The sequence below is a fragment of the Sphaeramia orbicularis genome, chromosome 24 (genome assembly GCF_902148855.1).
Source record: "Sphaeramia orbicularis chromosome 24, fSphaOr1.1, whole genome shotgun sequence".
Lineage (NCBI taxonomy): Eukaryota > Metazoa > Chordata > Actinopteri > Kurtiformes > Apogonidae > Sphaeramia > Sphaeramia orbicularis.
The window spans coordinates 15,602,136-15,611,520 of record NC_043979.1 but is presented as its reverse complement, the minus strand read 5'-3'; positions in this window follow the sequence as shown (position 1 = coordinate 15,611,520).

Sequence of the window (9,385 nt, the reverse complement as noted above, 5' to 3'; positions counted from 1 at the left end):
TCTCATAATTCATGCATGAAAGGGTTAATGGAGGAAAAATATGTGGCAATAAAACACCAAAACATGTGATGTGGGTAAGTGTAAGCATGTGTGAAAGAATAAAACACAAATATAACACAATTCCACTAGTATATTTGTTTCTCATTCATGTCATTTTAACTTACTCTTTGTTAAAACGTAGCTTTATGTAAGACCTACCTGCCAATATTAAAGGATGATCTGTTGTGCTGGGTAATTTATCGAATTAGCTGGATTTTGCCTTTGATGAATCATGAAAATTGCCTTAAATTGTAAAACCGAGATCATTCCTCTAGAGGCTTTTCTCAACAAAACCTCAAAATACAACCTGATTGTTTCTTGTAATAGGCTATATTATTTGTGATTGTGTCTTTCCAGTCATATATGCCATATACTTTCAGTAAAGACTATGTTTTTCAGTTATGTTTTGTCTTCAACAATAGATTCCAAAATTCTGCATAATATTGAAAAATAAAAATAAAAATGACCAATAACCCAAGAAAGGTTAAAGTGAGGCAAAAAGTCCAAAAAATATAAAGAAGGCGATAAATAAATTATTTAGAAATTTATAAAACCAGCTTCATTGAGCCTTCTTGTAACTGAAAAACAAACAAACAAACAAAAAACAAACAAACAAACAAACAAACAAACAAACAAAACGTGACTTTCTGAAACCTTTTGCTAATTTTGTGACACTCTCCTACTACATTTTGAACAGGTAGACATATCTGATTAAGAACAAAAATGAAGATATTGATGGGATTGTCTTATTATTATTATTATTATTTTTAAATAGTTTTACTAAAAATATAATGTTACTCATAAAGTTGGAATACTTTTGTTTTCAGACACATTCCTCTATTAATACACATCAGTAATTACCTTTGACCAGGTGCAATAATTACATTACACTTGATCATGAATAAAGCATATTGTCACAATCATTTGAGAAAAGGTAAAAATATTTTATTCCGACTTTATGGCCAACGGTGTGTATGCATATTTGGCCCTTCTTCAAGGAATCAAAGATTAATTACACAAAATATGATGGAAAAGCCTTTATAATCATTTAAACATTTACACATGAGTACAGTTTCTAATGAAGGATTTCTTTTTTGAATTCCATTCAATCTTAATCATATTTCCTGTTTTTGTTGACAGTAGAATGACACCAGTCGTCATTTGAATCCTGATAGAGTTCAGAGTGAGACGTCTTCCGTCTCTCCGCCCCTCTCTGCCAGACGTCATCCTATGCTCGGCGTGGGACGTCCTACAGCCCAGCCCGTGGAAATAACTCACAATAACCTTTTTTCCAGGCGTCAGCTTAATACCCCTCTCCGGTGACGGCATTTCTCACCTGAGCAGGATGCAAACAAGGGTCAAGGCTACATATCTCCGAGGCGGTTTCCACCACACATACTTATGTAGGCCAGGAGCCCATATGACAGGCTCCTTTACTAATGAGAAAAAAAGTCTCTGATCTTGTCCCTTGTTGTTTGTTAAACACCTGTGTGTATTCAAGTATAATTAATCAGTGACTTTAATGAAATAAAGCATGCCAGTAATGGGTTCATGGTCATGTTGTTAAACTATAACTCTATATGTCATCACATATGCAACATAAACAAAACTAGTGGAGCCAGGCACAACAAACCCCGCCCCTCGCACATATTTCGCCCATTTTAAGTAATAAAAAATGTTTAACTTTGACCCACTGTTCCCAAAATGTAATGAGATCTTTATGAGTCACTGGCAATCTATAAAGTCAGTCTGGTATGAATTCAGTCAATAGTTTTGGTGCTACAGACATGTGAAATTTAGCCCATTATAAGTAAATGGGGAAAAGAAAAAGATTTTAAAAATTCATTAAAAAAAAAAGTAACTTTGACCTACTTTTCCCAAAATGTAATGAGATCTATTCTGGGTTACTGGCAATCTGTAAACTAAATTTGGTAAGAATTCAACCAATAGTTTTGCTGCTAGAGTGTTAACAAACAAACAAACAAACAAACAAAACAAACTGGGCCAAAAACAATACCCGTTGCCTCTCCTTTGGGGGGCAGGGCAACAATCCTCACACTTTATTGCACATGACAAATGTTATCTCTATGATAAGGATAAGAGCCTGTTATTAATACATTTATGATTCATGTTTATTGCTGTGTGAGATGTTTCCTGTCAGTGTGCAGCAGAAGGCTACTGTTGTAAACACATTACGTACATGAGGAAGTCAAAGAATTCAGTGTAACACTGGGGGAGTTTCCTGGAGTTCATGGTTGTATTTTATACTGGACCTCTTTGTCTTCCTGCTTGGTTAATACAATGTAGTGAAATGTGCCTGGTAGCACAAAGTCCTACTGTGTTGGCATGAGTGACAGATTAGGTATAGTTTGGCTGTTTCATAATAATAACAGTAATAGTCCACCTGTTGACTGGCACTAGCATGCTTCCTCTCTGCAGAGTGACTCAGTTCTGCTCGTTCAGCCTCCTAGATGGCACTGTTGGACCACACAGAGGGTGAGCCACGCTGTAAACACACACAGTCAGAGGTCGTGTTGCTGCTGGGGTTATGTAGTAGGGCGTGTGGCGAGCTCAGGGTGTGACATTCATGATGAAGACACTGATGGTAACATTTAATGATTTGATTCTATAATCAATTCCCGAGCCTTTCCCTTTTGTTTCCTTTCAAGGTTGTAACCTTGAGTGCAACATAATGAAAGATCAGCCAGACCAGCTCCTGCCAGTGTGCACAGAGGCAGTTAAGCTCCCATCCATTCCAGACCTGATAAAGGTGATAAGGATCCAGTTTTAATAGGATCAGAGGCAGGGTTAAAAGGAAAGAGGATCCACTTTCATTGATACAGACACTGCGAGGAACTTAAACAATGACTGGAATTTAGAACGGGACTCTGGAAAATGACATCGATTTTAGATGAACAAGCAATTTCAACTTTAGAATTATCTCTTTTGACGTGATGTCTAAAACCTGCTGACAGTGATTCGGGTTTTTTTTGTAAGCAGTGAGCAGGATTTACAATGTAATCCTGAATACATTTCCACATTCACCAAAGGCTTTGTGAGTTCTGAAAGGGTAACAACAGACTGATACAGGCTCTGAGATAAGTGGTGACACAGTTTTACGACCGCTTTATATTGTATCTGTCATGAAACCAGTGCCTCAGGGCCCACAAGCCCTGGGTAATTTGATAAAATGCACATTTGTTTACAATAATCACAATTATCTGATTTTCCGTCACTTCTGATTGTGTGAAGCCTAAGAACCAGGAAACCCAAACTGTTTAAACCGGGGGCTTAATTTGACCTTTTGACATATTCTCAATGAAATTAAAAAATAAATAAATAAATAAAATGTGTATCTATTTGTTGTATGATGTACACATGCATACATCGATTTCATTAGGTCTTCATTACTGCTCTAAACAATGACATCATTTTGTTTTAAACAAACACTTGGTTTAGTTCCTTTAAAAAAACTTTAACTTCACTTTGCAGAAAAGTTAAAAACTGTCTCTGTCCTTGTTTGGATACAGATATTAGGGGTACTTCTCTGAACTGGTCAATACAACATGCAGATTCTGCTGAGCTAAGGAATCCTTTAAGTGAAAATCAATGAGAAAAAGATCATTATTAGCAAGTGAACATTTGCAACACCTACATTACTATCATGAGAGAGCATGGCATATATAAAACAGATTTAGACATCTCAATTTATACTTACTTTTATAATACTTTATACTTAAGTTACATTAAATAATCAAACACTTTCTTTATTGAAGGCAGAAGTTAAACAAGTAAAGTAAAACAAAGAAGTGAACGTGAAATATACTCAGAGTATAAAAGTATAAAGTAGGACAGGACTTGAACTATTAAGACTCTGTTCTCTGCAGTTTCTCCCTTTCATGTCTATTTTTACTTCTTACTTCTTTTACATTATTTTCATCTTTTTTGTCTTGTTTAATGTCTTCCTGGGTCTATTATATGTGTTTTCGTTCCATTACCTCTTTTATGCCATTTTTGCTGTTTTCATGTTCTTGCACCTTTTATGTTGTTTTTATCTTGTTGTGTTTTTTTCCATCATGTCTTTGCTGAATAAGAACACAAACCAAATGCATTGCCCTTTACAACATTACATCAAAATAAACATAATTAACAAAATAAGCAAAAAAAAAAAAAAAAAATCACAGACTACATATATACAGTAAGCCTTAGGCAGCCTTAGCTTTGTTGTTGTTGTTGCAGGACTGAAATTTGTTTCTTTATTTATAACAAGAAATATGCAGGAAATTTGTGCTCAGCATTGAAACACACATACATACACAAATGCATTTTTACATATTGGCTGTATATTCCAGTTATGCCTATATTACTACAAAAAATGAGTAATGGATATGTGTGGTCATGCATTTCAGGAAAAAATATCTGAATATTGTAGAATAATGTATTTCCTGCTTATTTCTTGTACAAATAAAGACACATACCACTGTAAATGTCATTTTGTGACATCTTGTTTTATCATTTTTGTCATCTTTCACATTCATCTTGTGACCCCTTTTATGTATTTGGGGTGTGTGATATTCACTGATGGATCTACTAAAGGGTTGTCTTTACTTTGTGTTTCTGTTCTATCCATTTAAGTTGATATCAGTCTTGAATATTATGAAGGTTTATGTGATTCAAAATAAAACATAGCAATAATCCCCTTCAAATGCATTAAAACTAAAGCAATGACCCTGTCTTGAAAGTATAAGAGTAGAAGGTGCAGATAATGATTGTGCTTGCAACACAATTATTATATCATTATCATTATTATCATTACCTTTATTTAATCAGGAAAAGCTCAGTGAGATTAAAAACTCTTTTTCAAGCGAGTCCTGGCCAAGACAACAGCAGCAGAAATTACACAAAATAGAAATCACAGCCATACAATTACACTGAAAATATACATAAGAAAGTATATATAAAACACAATAAAAGTCACTACTAAAACCATATATAAAACACTAAATAAGAACATACACACATAAAACGTCACCATTATTTTGAAAGGTACTAAAAGTATAACAACAATGTTCCTTAAAAGCATCTCAAAGCAGAACACGATTCATTCAATTAGAAAAACATCTACATCCAGATTTGTCCTTTTCCCATAGATTTAAATAACTTTGAACAATCACACACATTTAAAAATAAATCATGGTCTAAGATATTAATTAACCCTTTAATGCATGAATTATGAAAATCTTAATCAAGATTTTTTTTTTTCCCCTAAGTGTTTTTATTCCTCTTTAGGCTTGAAAAAACAATGTGATTGAAAATGTTTTATGAACTTATTTTTCATGGAGTTACAAAAATGTCCACTCAGCGGGACACCATGTGTTAATTTTTGAAGCAAAGAAACATGCATTTACTGATATACTGTGTGAAAACTATGAAGTAAAAACATTTTTTAAAGCTCCTAATCTGCTGTTATCTCACATTTTAACATACTATAATACTAGTTATTACTCACTCAGATAATATGCAAAAAAACAACAACAACTTTTTGTTTAACCTTCCTCTTGTGTTAGGGTCGGTACTGACCCATTTCAGGTTTTAAATGCATAAAAGAACCACAAAATTTTTTTTTATTGCATCAAGGCTTTTTGACTTTGTCCAGATCCTCTATTTCAACAACATAATACAAAAAAAAAATTACAAATCACTAAATTATGAAATGCTCTGGTTGAAATTATGACCTTTGTGTTGTTAGGGTCAGTTTTGACTCAGTTATAAAAAATATGATTATAAAGCAATAATTAGAGCCAAAGGTGAAATCATTAGTGCACTGTCAGCCAAGAGACTGACAGCCAGCTCCACTACCAATCATGTGAGCTTTTGGGGATTCTCATTTTGCCTTGTTATCCAGTATACCTGCACAAAAACAAAACAAGCACAGACGGGTATATCCACACATGTGAGGTCAGTTCAGTATAGAGTTGGTGACTGGCACAGTGCACAGTGAGGGGTATACTGGCAAAAAAAAAAGGCCCAGAGGCCCACACCAAAAATATTAAAACCAATATTTTCATGGCTAAGGAAGCCTAAGGTACCCAAGAGATGAGAAGCCAATTGGATGATAGATAATTATTTTTAGTGTGTTTTGCAGCTGATTTAAGACATGGGTCAAAACTGACCCATTAACATAACAGATGGTAACTGAAAGCTAACACAAGAGGAAGGTTAAAAAAAAAACCTGTTAATTATGGTGTAATAACAATTACCAATTGATTTGCACTCAAACATGTTAGTGCAGATCAAGTTTATCCAGAACAGTAAAGTTACAGTAGTGATGTGAATTGCAGTGTATGGGATGATGCATTAGCGTCCACTGTGTTGGTTGATATGCAAGTAAAACAACAAAATCCATGAGTACACAAGAGAACAGCTTTGAATAGCTGTCCACTGGAGTGACCACTATGCATGAAAGGGTTAAAAGTAACTCCAATAGATAGATATTGAAATATGTAAATCATTTCAATCTCAGTTGGCTTTGGAGGATCTAAGTTAAACTGTTCATGTTATCAGTGTTCCCCAGCATCCCTGTTCGACCATAAAACAAACATCATGCATTTATAAATGATGTCGCACAGTGAGAAGCACCTACATAGCGACTGATACAAGCCCCATAATTACTGTCTCCAATGACAAAGTTACACATCATTCCCGTTGTTCTCACTGTATCTTTCAAATGACAGATGATTTCCTATTCACTGAAAATGTATTCCAGCTCCCTGTTGCAATTTCCCCGCTTTGATGTCACCTAATGAAATCATCAGGAGGATCAGTCTCTCCTCCTATTCCCTCGACAGCCCATTAAGACCCAACACTGCCAGAGAGGAAGTGGAAGCAAGCAGCCATTCATACTTCAGCGGCGTCTAAATGTGGTAGATAACAAATGATGAAATAACAATAGTACACAAGTAACCATGTAAATGAGTATAAATGAGGAGGCTCATCGCAAGAAATTCAAACCACTGAAGTTACATCTCATTCAATTATCTAGAGCTGCTTTTCCCAAACTTAGGGTCAGGAGCTAAAATGGATCATGGAGCTGTTTTTATAGGGTCGTCAACTGGCAGAGTAAAACTGAAAACAGTAATAGGATATGTGCAGTCATTTATCAGTTTCCAGTTTTGTAAAGCAGTGTGAAATGCCAAGGATATGTCTGATTTATAAAGAAAGTAACAAGACAAAACGGATGTAAAAGACACAACCAGATGAACAGGAAGGAAAATGTGCTAAAAGGGAAAAAAAGACATGTAAACAATAAACAACAAAATGAAAACGCCAGAACACGAAGAGGTAAAAGATAATAATGACACAAAAAAAAAAACAAGACCAGATGAAAATAAAGCAAAAGGTACAAATGACAGAAATGACAAATATTGTGTAAATGACACAAAAAAATGAAAAGGATATAAAAGATGCAAGAGCACAAAAATGATGTGAAAGACGATGATGATGTAAAAAGACAACAAAATGAAAAGGAAGTAAAAGATACGATAAAATAAAAATGACGTACATAACGAAAATTGTATAAATGATGCAACAAGATGGAGAAAGTAATAGATGCAAAATTACAAGAATGATGTAAAAAGACATAAACGATGTAAAAGACACAAGAGGAAAAGGATATAAAAGAAGGGGAAAAAAAACAAAAAAGATGTAAAAATCAAAACTGTGACATGATTGATTGATGTGACATGATGACAAATAAATCAAAAAATGCAAAAGAACAAAAATGGTGTGAAAGGCAGAAATTATGCAAAATATGCAGCAGAACAATGGAAAATATGCACACACACAAAAAAACCCAACAAAAAACCCCACAAAGAACATAATAATGACATACAAAACATAACTAGATGAAAGGGAAGTAAAAGATGGGGAAAGGAAAAATTAATGTAAATAATAAAAATGATGTAAATGATGTGACAAGATGAAAAATAAGTCAAAGATGCAAAATTAGAAGAATGATGCGAAAAGATATAAATGAAGTAAAAGGCACAAGATGAAAAGGATATAAAAGATGTGAAGAGACTAAAATGATATAAAAACCAAAAATAATGTGTATGAATGATGTGACACTCACAAATAAAAAAAAAGAAAAAAGCAAAATGCAAAAGGGCAAAAGGACTAAAATGATGTAAAAGACACAGCAGGACAATGGAAAATACGTAAAAAGATAAAAAAATAAATAAATAAATAAAATAAAATACCTAGAACATAATAATGACACAAAACATAACCAAATGAAAGGGAAGTAAAAGATAGAAAAAGGAAAAATTGATGTAAATAACAAAAATGGTGTAAATGATGTGACAAGATGACAAATAAATAAATTAATTAAAAAAGTAAAATGCAAAAGGACTGCTGCGGGATGTTAATAATTGATGTCAATAATGATAATAGTTGGGTTTCTACGGGGGTCGCCATTGGTTCTGGGGGGGTGGGGTTTATACTTTGTATGCCACAAAATCTTATATCATGAAATGTGAATTTCATTCTTTTTTTGCAGTGTACTTTTGGAAATGCACAATTAAAATTAATAAAAAATTGATCAAAAAAAAAAAAAAAATGGTGTGAGAAGATAAGATAATGATGTGACAGGATGAAAAATTGATTAAAGATGCAAAATTACAAGAATGACACGAAAAGACATGAATGATGCAAAAGACACAAGTTGAAAAGGATATAAAAGAAGTGAAAAAACAAAAAATGATGTAAACATCAAAACTAATATGACATCAATCATGTGACACAATGACAAAATACATAAAAAAATACAGTAAAATGCAAAAGGACAAAAATGGTGTAGAGGAAGATATGACAAAAAGAAAAAATAAAAACATAACAAGTCCAAACTAACATAAAAAGAATCTCAGCAAAAATGTAAACATTCAAAAAAAAATTGAGGGGCTTGAGCTGAAAAGTTTTGAGATCTGTTAATTCTTGCTGTTCAGTAAACAGTCACACACAGTCCAAGACTGGAATAGTGCAAACACAGCTCTGGAAAGAACAATCCCCCGCCCCCATCCCCCCTTAAATATCTCTTACATCCTCCGTTGCCACAAAATGTTTCCATTCAAACTCCACATTCTCTCCAGCCGATGCCTTTCCCTTAAATGAAGACATTGGCTGAGGCATCAATCAGTTTCTGTCAGAGCAAATCCCAGAGCAGTCGACATGACTCCCTCTGCGCTTGGCCGGGCCCCCGTCGCTGGAGCGTTGCAGGTAGGCCGCATTCTGACTGACACAACCATTAGAGATTGTTATGCCTGTCTACTTTTTCCCAGCATAATAGATC